Genomic DNA, 240 nt, shown 5'->3' with positions numbered 1-240 from the left:
GAGATTTGGTGGGGCCAACCCATATTCTGCAGCATACAAAGCAATTTCTTTGCCTCTTTCAGCATCATTATACTTCAGGGTTTAAATTGGGATTTGTTATGTGTGGGGGGATGGGGAGCTCTCCCTAGGGGGGTCTGGAGGTATGCCCCCCAGGAACATTTTTGGAAAATTAAAAATTAAAGTTTTGTGCAAAAAAAATGGAGAAATCAAATCTTACATAATATGTGCAAAACTGTAGGG

General features: G+C 40.8%; 1 protein-coding gene across 2 annotated transcripts in view; it reads left to right on the top strand.

Moving 5' to 3' along the window:
• Window positions 1-240, top strand: part of tfr2 (transferrin receptor 2) — a 31,441-nt gene that overhangs the window by 14,954 nt on the left and 16,247 nt on the right. The window lies entirely within an intron of this gene.

Source organism: Etheostoma spectabile, chromosome 4 (genome assembly GCF_008692095.1).
Source record: "Etheostoma spectabile isolate EspeVRDwgs_2016 chromosome 4, UIUC_Espe_1.0, whole genome shotgun sequence".
Lineage (NCBI taxonomy): Eukaryota > Metazoa > Chordata > Actinopteri > Perciformes > Percidae > Etheostoma > Etheostoma spectabile.
Note: the sequence above shows the minus strand (reverse complement) of the source record. Positions and strands in the feature narration are given on the sequence as shown.